Here is a 17199-nt window from a genome sequence, read left to right on the forward strand (position 1 = left end):
ACGACTTCATAGATATATGGCTATGCCTTGTCGTGTTGAGATTTTCAAGAAGATTCCATTGTCAGCTTGCACACGAACGCCAAACTAGAATTTCCATTTTCAGACAACACAACCTCGATCACATCAAAAACCTTTTGACCGTGGACTTTTAAAACCACGCATGTCGGCTAACCTGACTTCACATTCCCAATGTTTCATATAACTTGAATTCTCCATTCATGATATTGTCTCTTCTGGTTTCAGGGTTTATCAGCAATGGAGAAACACCCAAAGTTTGTCATGTTTGTCATGTTTGTTCTTATGTTCATAACCCTGTTTTTTTATCAGCCTGTTTTATCTGTTGATTTTGTCTTTAATGGCTTCAACTCAACCGACGTTTTGCTCTATGGTAATTCCGACATAGATTCCGGCATCCTTAAGCTCACCAATGAAACAACTAATGTCATCGGTCGAGCTTTTTACAGATCGAGAATTCCGACAAAGACTCCGAATGCATCTCATGTTCTTCCTTTCTCGACATCTTTTGTCTTCTCCATGGCTCCTTCATGGAACAAGGATACTCTCCCGGGACATGGGATAGTTTTTGTTTTTATGCCGAATACAGATATCAATGGGACAAGCTCTCAGCATCTAGGCTTTTTGAACCTCACCAACAATGGAGATCCGAACAATCACGTCTTCGGTGTCGAATTCGATGTTTTTTCTAACCAAGAAAGGAAGTTTCCCACTCGGCGGGTTACTACGGCAATGATGAACAGCAGGCTTTTGAGGAAGTGAGGTTGAATGACGGTAAGAACTATCAAGTTTGGATTGACTATGCAGATTCGGTTCTTAATGTTACCATGGCTCCTATAGGAATCAAAAGGCCTAAGCATCCATTGATGAATGTTCCTTTGAATTTATCTGATGTTTTCAAGGATGAGATGTATGTTGGATTCACTTCATCAACTGGAACATTGGTTCAAAGTCATAGGGTTTTGGCTTGGAGTTTTAGTAACTCAAATTCTCGATTAAGCGAAAGCCTGATCACCGATGGTCTACAGTCGTTCTCTGTCCCCGAGACTCCGTTTTATAGTCATAAATCGTTTATTTCAGGAGTAACAGTGGGAAGTTTCTTTATTGTTGCTTTGATTGCTATGTTTTCTCTGTTTTGATTAACAGAGAAAGGAGGAGAGCAAGGGAGAGAGCAGCAATGGAAGACTGGGAATTCGAGTATTGGCCGCATAAGATGACATATGAAGAAATCGACGCAGCCACCAACGGATTTTCGGATGAAAACGTGATCGGATTCGGAGGAAATGGAAAGATCTATAAGGGCCTTTTACCGGGAGGAACAGAGATTGCTGTGAAACAAATTTCGCATGAAAACGACGGAATGAGGGCATTCTTGGCCGAGATTTCGAGTCTCGGTCGGTTAAAACACCGGAGCCTCGTCGGTTTGAAAGGTTGGTGCAAGAAAGAAAAAGGGACGTTCATGTTGATCTATGATTATATGGAAAATGGGAGCTTGGACAAAAGAGTATATTATGACTGTGACGAGAGCAAAATGTTGAGTTGTGAGGATAGAATTAGCATCTTAAAGGATGTTGCCTCGGCAATATTGTATTTGCATGAAGGATGGGAAGCTAAGGTCCTACATAGGGACATTAAGGCAAGCAATATATTGCTTGATAAGTATATGAATGGAAGGTTAGGGGATTTCGGGGTAGCCCGAATGCACGGGCACGGCCAAGCAACTAGCACGACACGTGTGGTTGGGACAGTGGGTTATTTGGCCCCCGAGGTGTTTAGAGGCAGACTAGCATCTACGCAAACCGATGTGTTCAGTTTTGGGATCTTAATCTTAGAGGTCTTGTGTGGGAGGAGACCTATAGAAGAAGGGAAGCCAGCTCTGGTGGAATGGGTATGGGAGTTGATGATGCATAAAAAATTACTCGCTGCAGTCGATGCACGGTTGAGAACCAACGGAGGCTTCGACGAGGAAGAGACGGAGAAGGTACTGCATCTAGGCTTGTTGTGCTCATATCCTGACCCTGATTCCAGACCAACAATGCGACAAGTATTTAAAGTCCTGGAGTGGAAGATTGACCCTGAGCCTTATGAACCAGGAACCGAGGACATGGCAGCACATTTGCTGCAAAAAGTGAAGTCCAGGGAAATGTGGGTTAATTACTCTCAGTTTTGGCTATGCACCACACCCGACGTTCAACGATATTCGACAGTCGCGTTCCATGTCATTCGCTTGGACCGACAGCATCATGGAAGGTAGATAAATCTAGGCATGCTATTGTACTGTTTGTACATATGTTAAAGTTTTGAATTTCTAACCCACATTGTTACGACTGAAGGATGAGTTCTTGTCGAGCCATGAAATACAAGGCAATAATCAATCAGATATCACTTAATTCAGAGGTAATTAAACCCTATGATTCAGTTGAAATTTAAACGATATTTTATAAATTCTTTTATAATTGATAAATTAATAAAGCTGACCCAACAAAATGAAATCGAATTTATTGAGCGTCCCCCTAAAAAAAATCAGCAAATGTTGAGTACACCTACGCTACGCTTAACAAACATGCCACCCATGAAGTTTCCATCGACCCGGGACTGTCTCAAGATGACAACAAAACTCTGCCCACCCGCCAATGTGAAACCTTAACCACAAGTTTATGCTATGTGTAATTATCTACCTACCATCTTGGGCTCGGCAAGTTAATGAAGCTACTCACAATTATATAATACAAAAATCAACAACATTAAAGGTCTAAAACAATATGAAAAATGTTCAATCGATCCCAGCATTAATAAATTCTTCTCGTGCTCGTGAAGTCATATATAATAACTTTTTTGCATTATTATAATTTTAAAATACAATAATCTCTTAATCTAGTAATAAAATTATATTTTATGAAAGTTTCGGTTTAATCCCAACCATCCTACCAATGCTCCCCTACTATCACATGAGATGAGGATAATATTAGTTAAATAAATCAATATATCGCGTACATAAAAATTTTAAATTAATTTAGTATGACAAATTTTTTTGATAAATTTGGCATGGTAATTATATCAACTGATAAGATTATTTTTATTAATATAATTAACATTTTCTTATCAACAATGGAGGTCCATCTCCTAGTCCAACGTATATGGTCCGAGTAGGCGTCTCGATCAATTTTCATGGGATGCTGACTAATAAAGATGATTTGAGATTAACGTTAATTATATTGAATAAATTAGAACTTGATTAGATTAAGGGAATTGGCGGCCGGACCAATAACGATGACTTAACAAATCAAGATGTTGATCTAAAAATAATAATTAAATGGATCTTTTTTTTATCGAAAACGTACGTGGACTAAAAATAAAAATATAGTATCTAGGTTGCTTTTTCGATTTAAATCCATTATGTGTATAAAATTCTAACTTTTTTTCTTCAAAAAGGCACTTCATTGTTTATAAATACTTATTTTAAGTATTGGTTAATTTTTGTGATAAAGTACATCATAGGTCCTTAAATTATACTCAAATAATATTTGGATAATTAAACATTTAAAAGTTATGGAGTGATCATTCAATTTAGTGAAATGTTACAAGATGTTAGTCACAATGTTATAAAATAATCATTAAATTTATCAACTGTTACCAAAAAACCATTAAATCTTATCGACACTTTACAAATTGATCATTAAATTTATCAAACTTTAGAATCCTAAAGGTATCCTGATGACTATTTTCAACAATTCGATTAATCTAATGATTATTTTGTAATATTTAAAAGTTTAATGACCAAAAGTATTATTTAAGTGTAGTTTAAGGATCTCTACTATTTTTTTTGGTTACAGGCAAGAGGAATTAAGCAAGATCGTGTCTTGGTGTTAGAGTATCTTTATCCTTAGACAACACGGTCTGAATGTTCATGGGTAGCTGGATGAAGACTAGTAACTCAGGTAGCATTCTTCGGCCGATATGCGCCAGGACATCAGCGAGTTGGTTGGCTTCTCAAGCAATATTCACAAACGTGAGTTTCCATGGCTTGAGAATATAGGCATGGATTCTCCTTAAGAGTGAGGTGCCAATAAAGTGAGCAGGAGAATTTAAACGTCGGATGGCTTCAAGGTTGTCCATTTCTACCACAAAATGTCGAATTCCAAGCTTCCAAGTAGTTTCCAGACCATCAAGAAGCGCCCAAACCTCCGCGTGGTACGTTTAGCATCGACCAATGTTATGTGTATAACTTGTAATCTAGTTCCCAGCATCATCTCTGAGCACTCCACCTCCAGCACCTTCCAAGGAGATTGGGTTTACGGCTCCATCGATGCTTAGGAGGGTTGCACTAGCAGGAATCGTTTTAGAGTGAGGGCTTTGAAACCCCTTGTTTGACGTTTGGTTCTTCCCTCGGTTATTCTTTATAGTTTTCGCCCAAGACCGCGTCAATTGGATGATCGCTAAAGTTGTCCAGATACGATCATTGAAGATGAAGTAATTCCTCTACTTCCACATTCTCCGTACGAGGATTCCAAATAGGTGTCTCCAATGGTACGCTGCATATTTAAGAGGAGAAAGCTTTGCAAGGTTAAGATTCATCCAATCCTTAAGAGAGGAGTTAAAGAAAGAAGATTTTTGAGAGATCGGAATGAGAACTTCCCATACTGTTCGAGCCTATGAGCAGTCTCATAAAACATGTAAAATGGTTTTGTTATCCTTGCCGCAGAATCGGTAGAGAGCTTCAGCTGATAATCCCCGTCTATGGTGTTCCACATTGTTCTTTAGGAGGTTACGGTACGAGCCATAGGAATTACTGTTGAAATTCCAAAGTTCAAATTGGCTGCACATTTCCATCGAAAGTGTAAATAATTAAATGCACCGAAAAATTGGTTGTTTTTTGTTGATTTTTTGACAATGGTAAAAGCTTAATCTTAGTCATTGTACTTTAGGGTATTTACAAATTAGTTCTTAAAGCTTCAAATATAAATACCCTAGCTCATTTAGCTTCAAAATCATCCCAAAACATTCTAGCTTTCTTCCAATACTAGAGAGAATTTAGAGAGTTTCTTGAGAGTTGTTTTCTCTTTTTTATCAAGAGAGAATTATCATTGTTTTCTCCTTGGTAGATTGAGAGAGGTTGTAATTCCTATTTTTCTCATAGTGAAATTCTTCTACCATTGCCCGTGGTTTTTACCCTATATTATTTAGGGGTTTTCCACGTAAATTTTGTGTCTCTTTTATCTTCAATTTTTATTTTATCAAATTATCAGTTGCATTTTTGCTCTATCCGATAGCCGTCTTCCGCAACAATTGGTATCCGAGCCAGATTAGAGTGTGTAATATCTGTTTATTGTCTTTGTGATTGCCACTAAAAGGTGGATCCTCCAACATAAGAAAGTAAGAAGTTATTACCCATTCTTTGAAGGTTCTAGAGAACTATTCACGATAGTGAAATAGTGAGAGCTATCTGTAAAAGAAGCTATGGCAACGAAATTTGATATTGAAAAATTCAATGGGAGAAATTTCTCATTGTGGAAATTGAAGATGAAGGTCATCTTGAGGAAAGACGGTTGTCTAGCAGCTATCAATGAAAGGCCAGTGAATTTCACAGATGACAACAAATGGATCGAAATGGACGGGAATGCTATGGAAAACTTTCATCTAGCATTAGCAGATGAAGTATTGTCAAGCATCGAGGAGAAGAAGACAACTAAGGAGATATGGGATCATCTCACCAAATTGTACGAGGTCACATCGCTGCACAATAAAATTTTCCTTAAGAGAAAATTGTATACTCTTCGTATGTCAGAATCTACTTCAGAGACGGAGCACTTAAATACACTGAACACTTTATTTTCTCAGCTTACATCCTTAAGCTGTAAAATAGGAGAACAAGAACGTGCTGAACTTCTACTTCATCTACCTGATTCGTATGATCAACTCATCATCAACTTGACAAACAGTAATGTCATCAGTCTAGTCTTCGATGACGTTGCAACTGTTGTTCTACAAGAAGAAAATCGACGCAAAAACAAGGAAGACAGACAAGTAAATCTGTAACAAACAGAAGCATTGACAACGATGACAACGATGAGAGGGAGATCAATAGAACGTGGGCAAAGCAGCAGTCACAAACATGGTAGATCGAAGTCGAGGAGCAAGAAGAATTTAAAATGCTAAACTGTGGAAAGAAGGGTCACTTGAAGAAGGATTGTTGGAGTCTAAATAAAAACTCCAACCCACAAGGCAATACCGCAAACACTTCAGATGATGAGATGCTCTATGTTGTGAAGCGTCAACCACCGTGGAATGCAGAAAAAGATTTGCAGATATATGGATCATTGATTCGGGAGAAACATATCACATGACCTCAAGAAGAGAATGGTTTCATCATTATGAACCTGTCTCAGGAGGATCTGTGTATAGTTGCAATGATCATGCCTTAGAGATCATTGGCATGGGAACCATCAAATTAAAGATGTATGATGGAACAATTAAAGTTGTTCAAGATGTGCGGCACGTGAAAGACCTGAAGAAAAATTTATTATCCTACGGATTGTTGGATAATAATGCAAGCAAGATTGAAACACGGAAAGGAATCATAAAGGTATTCCGTGGAGCGCTTATGGTGCTGAAAGGTGAAAAGATAGCTGTAAACTTGTACATGCTGAAGGGAGAGACTTTGGTAGAAGCAGAAGCCTCTGTTGCCTCGTGTAGTTCAGATTCGGCAATGCTATGGCATAAGAAACTTGGACACATGTCAGAACAAGGAATGAAAGTCCTTGTGGAGCAAAAGCTACTTTCAGGCTTAACAAAGGTATCACTTACCTTGTGTGAGCATTGCATAACAAGTAAGCAGCACCGGTTGAAATTCAACAAATCAAATTCTAGAGGCAAAAGTGTTCTAGAATTGGTTCACTCTGACGTATGGCAAGCACCAGTTACATCCCTAGGTGGAGTAAAATACTTTGTCTCATTTATTGATGACTACTCCAGGAGATGTTGGGTGTACCTTATCAAGAAGAAGTCAGACGTATTTTCAACTTTCAAAAACTTCAAGGCGTTGGTGGAACTTGATTCTGGAAATAAGATCAAGTGTTTCAGAACAGATAATGAGGAGAATACACAAGCGAAGAATTTGATGACTTTTGCAGGAAAGAAGGCATCAAAAGACAGTTCACAGTGGCGAACACTCCTCAACAAAATGGAGTGGCAGAGCGGGTGAACAGAACCTTGTTAGAAAGAACAAGAGCAATGTTAAGAGATGCAAGCCTAGAAAAATCATTCTGGGCAGAAGCAGTTAATACCGCCTGTTATTTGGTGAATCGAGCTCCATCAACTGCAATAGAGCTGAAGATACCAATGGAGATGTGGACTGGTAAACCAGCTGATTATTCAAACCTCCATATATTTGGAAGTATTGTGTACGTGATGTATAACTCCCAAGAAATCTCAAAGCTGGATCCAAAATCCAGGAAATACAAATTCTTGGGGTATGCTGATGCAGTCAAGGGGTATCGCTTGTGGGATTCCACTTCCCACAAAGTAGTCATCAGTAGGGATGTTATCTTTGTAGAAGATAAGCTACAAAGAAAAGAAGATGATGATAGCGCTGAAAAGTCAGAGACTACACAGATACATGTGGAAAAGAGGTTGAACAAGGAGATTCTTCTGAAGCAGAATCAGCACATGATGAACAAGAACCAGAGAGTTCTGAAGCTCAAACAACTCGTCAATCAGATCGTGTGAGAAGACGTCCCAATTGACACTCAGATTATGTTATAGAAGGAAATATTGCATACTTCCTTTTAACAGAGGATGTGAGCCATCAACATACCAGGAGGCAATAAACAACTCAGATGCTTCACTGTGGATGATGGCGATGCAAGAAGAAATCGAAGCCCTTCATAAAAATAATACATGGGACCTTGTGCCACTACCACAAGGAAGGAAGCCAATTGGTAACAAATGAGTCTTCAAAATCAAGCGAAATGGTGACGATCAAGTGGAGAGGTATCGTGCAAGACTGGTGGTCAAAAGATATGCTCAAAAAGAAGGTATTGATTTCAATGAAATTTTTTCTCCTGTGGTTCGACTAACAACAGTTCGAGTAGTCTTGGCAATGTGTGCTACATTAAACTTACATCTAGAGCAGCTAGATGTTAAAACAACTTTTCTTCATGAAAATCTTGAAGAAGAGATTTATATGCTCCAGCCTGAAGGTTTTGAAGAAGAAGAAAATAAGAACTTGGTTTGCAGGTTGAACAAATCTCTGTACAGTCTAAAGCAGGCGCCGAGGTGTTGGTATAAGAGATTTGATTCCTTCATTATGTGCCTTGGATACAACAGACTTAATACAGACCCTTGTGCTTATTTCAAGAGGTCTGGTGATAACGATTTTGTTATATTGTTGTTGTATGTGGATGACATGTTGGTTGCAGGACCCAACAAAGATCATATTGAAGAATTGAAGGCACAACTGGTTAGGGAATTTGAAATGAAGGACTTGGGATCAGCAAACAAGATTCTATGGATGCAAATTCACCGAGACAGAAGTAATAGGAATATTTGGCTTTCACAAAAGAATTACTTGAAAAAGATATTGTCACGATTCAGCATGCAATATTGTAAGCCAATTTCTACCCCTATTCCTATTAACTTCAAATTATCCTCCAGTATGAGTCCTAGCAGTGAAAAAAAGAGGATGTAGATGTCTCGAGTACCGTATGCATCAGCAGTGGGAAGTTTAATGTTCGCTATGATATGCACAAGACCAGACATTGCACAAGCAGTGAGAGTGGTTAGTCGCTACATGGCGAATCTAGGCAAAGAACATTGGAATACAGTAAAGAGGATCCTGAGATACATCAAAGGGACCTCAAATGTTACATTATGTTATGGAGGATCAAACTTACTAATCAATGGGTATGTAGATTCTGACTATGCAGAGGATTTGGATAAAAGTTAATCTACAACAGGATATGTGTTCAAAGTTGTTGATGGAGCTGTAAGCTGGGTTTCTAAGTTGCAGTCAGTTGTGGCTACATCCACAACAGAAACAGAAAATGTAGCAGCTACACAAGCCAGTAAAGAAGCAATTTGGTTGAAGATGCTATTGGAGGAGCTTGGGCACAATCAAGAGTATGTCTCTCTATTTTGTGACAGTCAAAGCGCCTTACATCTAGCAAGGAATCCAACATTTCATTCAAGGACAAAGCACATACGAGTTCAGTACCATTTCATTCGTGAAAAGATGGAAGAAGGAACGGTAGATATGTAGAAGATCCATACCAAAGACAACATAGCAGATTTCATGACGAAGGCAATTAATGCTGATAAATTTACTTGGTGTCGATCCTCTTGTGGCCTGTCAGAAACGTAAGCAACATGAAGGTAAAAGGTAAAAAGAATGGTGTGAAGATAAGATTGTTCCAATCTAATCTTCAAGTGAGAGATTGTTGAAATTCCAAAGTCCAAATTGGCTCCATATTTCCACCGAAAGTGCAAATAATTAAATGCACCGAAAAATGGGTTGTTTTTTTGTTTATTTTTTGACAATGGTAAAAGCTCAATTTTAGTCATTGTACTTTAGGGTATTTACAAATTAGTTCTTAAAGCTTTAACTATAAATACCCTAGCTCATTTAGCTTCAAAACCATCCCAAAACATTCTAGCTTTCTTCCAATACTAGAGATAATTTAGAGAGTTTCTTGAGAGTTGTTTTCTCCTTTTTATCAAGAGAGAATTATCATTGTTTTCTCCTTGGTAGATTGAGAGAGGTTGTAATTCCTATTTTTCTCATAGTGAAATTCTTCTACCGTTGTCCGTGGTTTTTACCCTATATTATTTAGGGGTTTTCCACGTAAATTTTGTGTCTCTTTTATCTTTAATTTTTATTTTATCAAATTATCAGTTGTATTTTTGCTCTATCCGATAGCCGTATTCTGCAACAATTACGTGATCTGTTGGGGTCCATCGAAGCCTCAGACAAGGTTCCACTCAGCGCACTGGGGTTCCCATTTGACGTGCTAGAGGTGATAGAAGACAGACTTCACAGTACACATCCCATTTGGGTCCCCGCGCTAGGCTGACCAGTCATCGCCAAGATCATCGCGGGGAGGGGGAACACCAGTGACAAGTTGGATTAGATCCTCATTTAAAACCTACTTGAGAAGATTCCTATTCTACTCACCATCCGTCACGAAATCATGAACTTGTAACTAGGTGGAGAGAGTAGGATCGACGGTAATCAAGTGAACCAGTGGTTCATGATGCGACAGCTAGGCGTCATATCAAACCTGACTCGGCGAACATTACTGAGGGACCAATTAATATTGCCTTATATATGAGATGAAACACGAGCAAGACACTTGTAGATAAAAGAACCGCCCTTCGCCTCTAAACGGGTAGGGACCACTTCCTTAATGTTGTACTTAGCTTGGAACAGTTTCGTCCACATAGAATATGTGTTCGTAAGGAGGTTAAAATCCAACTCGATCAAGAATGCCTCATTTTGCGATCGGAGGAGACGAATACCTATCCCGCCATGCTTGGTGGGTCGGCAACATGTCTCCTAATTAACAAGAAGGTTTTCGGATGCTTTCTTGAAACCCCAGATAAAATGTATTGCCACTTGCTCGATTTGGTTGCAAATACCTTGCAAAATTGAGACAGTTTGATAAAATAGTTTGGTATGGCGAGGAGTGTCGAACGGGCAAGGGTGATTCTCCCAGCGAGAGAGAGCTTCGTTGTCATTCATCCACTTAACTTTTGGCGAACCTTTTCCAAGATAAAGTCGAAGGTGTTCTTAATGACTTTGTTATGAAAAAACGGCATTCTAAGATACTTCCCAAGGTCGTTGGACCTCTAGAAACCTAAAGAGGAAGAGATGCAGTGGGTAGTTGCTTCATTCGTATTGGTCGAGAAAAATATTCAGTTTTATTGGAGTTAACTCTATGACCCGAGAATCTACTGAATTGGTCAAGGATAGCTCCAAGGAGGTTCGATTGCTTTGAATTAATCCTGCAAAAAAACTAAATCGCCAGTAAAAAAAATGGGATAGGATATGACCGTTTCGAGTCATGATATTGGTTCCATTGCATAGTGCATGCTATTGTCCAATCGCTGCATACACAAAACAAAAAGGTACGGGGATAGCAAAAACCCTTTACGGATACCCCTTAAAGGGGTGAACTCATCATAAAGGGAACTGTTCCAAAGGATTTGCATGGACGAGGATGTGACTACCTACATGATAATGCAATATATATTTTTCGGGCAACCAAAAGCGAGTAAAGAATCAGAAAGGAAATCTCAACCAACTCTATTGTAGGCTTTCTCTATGTATACTTTAACTACCATCCATTTGGTTTTTCCTTTTTTTCATGGAATGGATCGTTTCCTGAGCAATTAGGATGTTGTTTGTAATGTTCCTGCCTGCAATAAAACTAGCTTGGTTCGGGGCAAAAATTTCTGATTGGTTTCTTGATATGTTTTTCTGTGGCATTGTTGTTAGTTTTAGTAGTTATGCATCTAATTGCTTGAGGACAAACAAACACTTAGGTTTGGAGGTGTGATAACTCTCCAAAAGAGTTATTATTTAAGATCCTTTATCTAGGTTGAGATTGAACTTTAGCATCGTTAGGATCATATTAGGATCATTTTTTTTACATATTTTATATTATTTGCATCATGAGAGTAAGTTAGATTGATTTAAATGTTTTTTGTCGAAAACTAGTGCGTTGATGTTGTGGCATTACTTGAAGATACATGTGATGTTGTGCTGTGATGATACGTCGAATTACTGAATATAACCTACAATAACTGGTGATTCAGTAGGTAGTTATGAAATTTTATGGATTCAGACAACTGTCCAATACAGTTGTAAAATGGCTGAAAAATATAGAAAAAATCATATTTTTCCTATTGGAGGATGCTTTGACCTTTTGGGCTTATAAATAGGACTCCTTCACACTTTTGAGGAATAAAAATTCATTCACCTCCATATTTTTCTCACACTTAATCCACGATGGCAACCTAAGTCCATTGTCGGAGAGTGCACTAGCAATAGTAGAGTAGTCGTGAGCAGTGGTGATCGATCGGGGTTCAACATTTCATTTGTGATATTGACTTGAGAAAGGAGATACACTTTGCCATGCTGAATGATTAATTTTTCTATTTTTATTTGGTACCGAACATAAGGTGTTCGGTGAATTGCTTGACTCTTGGTTTTTGTTTTAAACTATATGTTTATAAACTGCATGTTTATTGGATGTTTATTAGAGATAATTACATCTTATTATATGATGATCTTAGTTATTTTTAGAGATAAAAGTAATTGAGATTACATACTATCTTTGTCCCAACGTTGGTGTTTTACTTGAGTAAACAATTATGTATAGAGATATAGGAAACCAATGTTATGCTTTGTTAACTAATTAATCTAAGGTTTTAATGAGAGTTAAATTCGTTAGGTTAAAGGTTAATCGTTGCATAATTTATGAATATATTGTTACAACATAATCATTTTGTCAGCTGCCAAGTAAAACAACACTATAGGTTCATTGGTCTGATCGCTCTATTGTTTGTTACACCATTCTCCTACTTCCATTACCCTGATTTTTCTATTATGTTATTTGTTTGTTAGTTTACCAAATCAATCATTCTCCTACACTTAACTCTTTTGTAACTTGTTTTGCTTCATGTGGGATTCGACACTCGTAGTTTTCTTGAGCTACCACTTTATTGCTTGAACGATAATGTATGCTTGCACTTTGTTATAGTATTTACTTAACATCATATCGGTATCATCGTGAAGTTTTAGTCTTTAAGAATATCTTGGAATTGAGAGATGAAACCAAGGAGTTTGGTGAAGGAAACCTTCTAATAGGCTTACAAGCAGAAACCTTCTAATAGGCTTACAAACAGAAACCTTCTAATAGGCTTACAAGCGAAAACCTTAATGAATTGTGTGATAACATAAGATCTTTATGAGGTAAGGTTCCATAAGGCTTATGCCTTGTTTGATGCTCGGTAAAACATTTAGGACACCCGAGTTACTTATGTAAAACATTTGTATAGTTAAGTAAGGGATTATTCGGATATATCCAATTCAGTGCTGATGCACTTTAAATACTAGTTGGATGTTGTGTTGATGCTAAGTGACACGACCATATCTGAGTACTCTAGAGGAGTAGACTAGTCTGGCGAGGTTCTGATGCTATGTGACTTGGACCTAACTTAAGGGATATGGAGATGATGATGTTGTGTGACCTAGGTTTTGCCTAAGGTTCTTTAGTATGGAAAGAGGGGTGTGAGTTCTGTGATGCTAAGTGACCCCGACCTACACCATGATGCTTACTATTATTGTTGTGATAGTGTATGCAAATGTTCATAATGTACTTGTAGCATGCTTATATGTTGGATTTATGTAGTATAGTAGGTTATTTATGTGTCACTGAGCTTGCGAGCTCAACGTATGGAACGTGTTTCTATGCGCATGTCTTAAGGTGCCTGTTGAGGAGCTTGTTGCCAGAATGGGATTTCCAGACTTGTTCATTTTGCATAGTACTTTTCAAGTATTATAGTGGCCATGTATTGCCATAGATCCTTATTATTTTTTTGAGTCGTAAACTTTGTTTTTCCCTTATGTATTTTCAGAGATTGTTGTTGGGAGTTTCCTTTGTACTGTATTATATTTTGGTATTTATATTATGTTCAAATGTTAAATTGGTCTAACATTTTAAAAATAGTTAACCATTTAGATGGTTTCGTGTAACAATCTAATCATCCGAATTTCGAGTCGGATTGGATTAAGGTGTTACATATAGCATATGTGACAAATTCTCTTATAATTAAAAAGGATTTGAATAAAGGAGTTTAATATCATTTAACCACTAAAATAAAACAATTATTAATAATATATGTTACAACAGCTAAATTCAATAAATATAATTCATATAATTCTTTTTTCCCAACAACCATGGCAGTTCTGAATAATTATAACGTGACACATTTTTTCACATGATGCCGACATAAAAGTCGTGAAACACTAGTATTTTTATTTTATTAATTTGCAAACAATTAGATTAATGATCACTTCATTTTTACATAGCTTTTTAAACGTGATAAAATAAAACTTAAATAATAAAAATAAAAGTCTATAGTTGAATTTTATTTATACAAATTATATGTAGATTGTTCTATAAATTTATTATTTTTTATGTCTCATAATATTTTTATTATTAAAATTATTTTCATTAAATTAAAATATAATTATTAATTAAATTATAACTTATAATAATACTATTTTTTATTCTAACTGTTCCAATTATTGCAGCAATCGAAATAACAAAGCAACTATACTCTCTTGTAGTTAAACTTAGAGGAATATTCTCGTATAAGATGCCAAGGAATAATAAGCGTAACCATTGGCAAGACGCCGCGTTTTGCTTTACAGTAATTCTTTTTTTTTTTTTTATTAATCCCAATCCCAATTTAATAATACCTAATGATTATTATTTTTTGAGGGAAGCACAAAGGCTCCAAAAATAATTATTGTTGGGTGAAAGCAACAAAAATGAGTTGCAAAAGGGGGACCATTGTATTTCGGATAAACCTCCACGTCAGATGTCCACGATTTGGCCACGTTTCATCTTCAATCACAGCAATCTTGTCTCTTCCATATTGTATCTGACCCCACCATTTCGGTATCCATATAGTGGATAGGAACCAATTAATACTATTTTCATCTTTTAGGTACGCCTGAAAATTAACTGAACGTTCAGTGAATCGTTCAGTGAATCGTTCAGTGAACCGTTCATGAATCGTTTGGTTATGTTTGTTTATATTCATTCGGTTATATTCATTTATTTATGTATATCTAATCTTCTTAAATCAATTTTGGTGACCAAATTGTAAGTATCTTAAAAATATTAATTAATCTTATATTCTGATGACCAACTCTATAATTAACCCAATTTTATTTGGAGATTAAATCCAATATGTTAACCCGTGAGTCACCTCGCACCTATATTCATTTTCCTCCTTTTTTTCCCAAACCTAGTGTTCATTAGAATGGAGATGATCGGTGAAAGCTTCAAAATAAGTTATATTATAGTGAAATCTGAAGTTTTACAGGTCTGTTTTCATCTCTTTCTTATTTTATTTGGCTTAATAGTTTATATGTAAAGTTATTGTGGGTATCTTCATATCTATAATTCAAGAAAACATCATACTTCTTTCTAGAAACAGATGGGAAGATAAATGTAACAATCAGAAGTATATGAGCATCAGTAAAGAGAAAAATATATAGAATTTGCCAGAAAACAAAACAAATGTTTCTATGTAATTTCTGAAAAAGAATATAATAGAATAAGTAATGGGTTTTCTAGGAAGAACCCATTAATAAGTAGAAAATACACTTTGACAATGAACTTTTGTTTTCATAGTTCTTATGTGACCTTTAGTTATTGAGTAGATTTTAGGTACGTTAAAATTTTGAATGGTGGTTTAGCAATAATATCAGTTAGCTATGTAGCATCGGAGGGATTTCAGATCTATGTTATTGCCTTGTAGTCCAATTTGTATCGTTCAAAATCTTCATGCTGTTAAATTTTCTACTCTGCCAATGGAAAGGACCATTATTAACAAATCTTACTACAGTCTGACATTGATGTCACAAAACTTTTAGCCGACAAATTTATTAGAATAATGTATTGAAAATGATTGTTCATATGTAATCACGAACCACTAAGATAAATGTTATAGTGTTAAATTAAAGTCGTGTGAATCATTTAATATCTTTAAAAGATCGATCGAAATATTTGATATCTTCAAACATTTCATAACTGCTAATCAGCTTTACGCTATTTATCACTGTAGATTTGGTTGATTTGCATTGTCGACTATTTTTCATGAAAGAACAATGGAAGAAAGGGTCTCCAACATTTATGCTCATTTATGTTCGTGTTCATTTATGTTCGTATTCGTTTATTTATTAAATGAACGAACATGAACAAACTATATTCCTTAATGAACGAACATGAACAAAAAAAATTGTTCATTTATGTTCGTGTTCGTTTATTTTCATTTATTTATTAAATGAACGAACATGAACATATATCTGTTCGTGTGCGTTTGGTTCGTTTCCAGGCCTACTTTTAGGGCCTAAATAATAATAGATAATACATAATATGTTCCAAATTTTAAATATTTTCGGAAAAAATGTTATTCACGTTGGGTTTGAGTATTTCTAGTACATAGAAATGGCTATGTCCAATGGTCATAGCCAAGTTTTCGGTAAATTCAATCCCTTCTCATAAGCATACTCCTTCCATTAAAAAATAAGAATTGTTTAAAGTTTTTAGAGCTTTTATTCTATTCAAATTCAAATAAAATTTTAAAATAAAAATTCACATTTAATTTGAAACTAATATAAAATAAAGTCATTTTCATTTAATAAAATAAGAATTTAATTAAAAATATAGATAATAATATTATAACAGTTATCTTTAAATGAATAGAAAATAATATATTATTATTGTTGGTTTACAAGTCTAGGATTTTCACCTTACAACTAAATTCAATCCAACTTAAAATTTTAAAAGATTCAAACTTATAAGATATTTGATTACAATTTATCGGATTGAGATTAAATTATATTTTTAATGATACATAATCATTAGAGATAAATTTTGATCTAATTAACCATATGAAATTTCACTAAATCGTTATTTAAAATTTAAATTAATCTTAAATATCAAAATATCTTATTTTAAACATAAATAAAACTAGAAATATATTATTTTGTTCACATAATAACAATAGATCATTATAATATTTAACACGTTATGGATGGAAATGTGGTTAAACATAATTATTTGAATGTAAAAAATGAAAACATTATTGTAATTTTGTATATTATAAGAAATGAATATTGAGAAAAGAACAAAAAAGTGTGGGACGTGAATATTCGGGAGTATATCTAGAATAGATCAGATTACCAAATTATTGCCCCCTGTTGACGTGGATCCTCGCTGTCTGGTCCGGAAATGCTTGACTCGATCCACAATTAACCCAATTACATAACGCCACATTGGAACCAAACTTCTCTTCCATCTCATATGCGCGGCGCCTCGCTGTCCTAATCCGGTTCAAACCCGGTCCTCTGTCCCCTAAATCTTATACTACTATAAAACCTACCCCATA

The 17199-nt window shown here is 35.8% G+C and overlaps 1 pseudogene; it reads left to right on the forward strand.

The window, feature by feature from the left end:
- Nucleotides 1–251: 251 nt before the first annotated feature.
- On the forward strand, nt 252–2273 carry LOC120133732 (annotated as a pseudogene).
- The last annotated feature ends 14926 nt before the right edge of the window (nt 2274–17199 follow it).

The sequence above is a fragment of the Hibiscus syriacus genome, unplaced genomic scaffold, assembly GCF_006381635.1.
Source record: "Hibiscus syriacus cultivar Baekdansim isolate YM2019G1 unplaced genomic scaffold, ASM638163v2 tig00110592_pilon, whole genome shotgun sequence".
Taxonomy (NCBI): Eukaryota; Viridiplantae; Streptophyta; class Magnoliopsida; order Malvales; family Malvaceae; genus Hibiscus; species Hibiscus syriacus.